The sequence below is a fragment of the Beta vulgaris genome, chromosome 5 (genome assembly GCF_026745355.1).
Source record: "Beta vulgaris subsp. vulgaris cultivar EL10 chromosome 5, EL10.2, whole genome shotgun sequence".
NCBI lineage: Eukaryota > Viridiplantae > Streptophyta > Magnoliopsida > Caryophyllales > Amaranthaceae > Beta > Beta vulgaris.
Window position 1 is genome coordinate 48,101,841 of NC_079206.1, and position 1,168 is coordinate 48,103,008.

The 1,168-nt window shown below is 43.6% G+C and overlaps 1 non-coding gene across 1 annotated transcript; it reads left to right on the top strand.

Annotated features, from left to right (window-relative positions):
• Positions 1–424: 424 nt before the first annotated feature.
• Positions 425–531, top strand: LOC125498023 (small nucleolar RNA R71). The gene has a single exon (XR_007274794.2). It is a non-coding gene; the product is annotated as a small nucleolar RNA R71 (small nucleolar RNA).
• Positions 532–1,168: the final 637 nt, after the last annotated feature.

Sequence of the window (1,168 nt, forward strand, 5' to 3'; positions counted from 1 at the left end):
ATTGTTCCTATACCCTTGGTTTCCTTGATACCATCTCCTCTTGAATTATTGCCGCCACATGCTCCGAATGGGTACCTCCACAATAAGAAGTATCATGGTTAGTACCACCACAAATATCACAAGAAAAAGAGTTTACCTGTGAAGGAGTAGACGATGCAAGATTGATCTTGGAGAGCTTCTTGTCGAGTTGGTCCATCTTGGCTTGAATTTGATCCATGGGGTCAATTTCAAACTTTCCGCTCTTCTTAGGTTGAGCACCTCTTCTCTTCTCACCCCATGAGTAGTTCTTGATCACTTCCTCAATTGTGGACTCAAGTTGTTCTTGCGGGATCTTAGATAGTTGACCTCCCGCTCCAGCATCAAGGTTGGCCCGTGAAATCGGATCAAGACCATCATAGAAAATCGCATGAGTAGATTCTTGTTGAACTCATGGTGTGGGCATGAACGGATCATCTCCTTGAACCGCTCCCAAGCTTCGGCAAGTGTCTCATCGTTCTCTTGCTCAAATGAGGAGATCTTCCTCCTTATGTCCGCAGTCTTCCACTCCGGGAAGTATTTCTTCAAGAAGGCCATTGTGACTTCTTCCCATGTAGTGAGGGAATTAGCAGGCAAGCTCTTGAGCCATGACTTTGCTTTTCCGGTAAGAGAGGACCGGAACAAGTGCATCTTGATGTAGTCAGGAGAGACATCATTAGTTGTTATCATGGCACAGATCTCAAGAAACCTGTCGAGATGGTCTAGAGGATCTTCATCTGACCCCCCACAAAATTGCTCTCTTCACCATCCGAGTATACTGAGGGTGAATGCTGAAATTTGTAGTGGTGGTGGGAGTCGAATTCCACCTTGAAGAACATAGGAACCCGGATTTCCGAAATCCCTAAACAGTTGTGGATTTGCTTCACCCATTTCTGATTCAACTTCACTTGATGTACTTGAGATTGGTGAAAGGCTCGGAACCCAAAGTCAATTTCCAAATTCTTCCGAAGCTTTCGCAATGTACGGTCGATTTCAGGATCTAGAGGCAATGTGGGTGAACCGTGAGTTCTTCTTCTCATGTAACACAACAAAGCTAAGCAGAGGATTAGCAAATAACAACCACAGTTAAAAAGAAAATAAAAGAAAAATCAACTAAGCAAACTAAACTAAAATATACTTCAATCAATAGCAC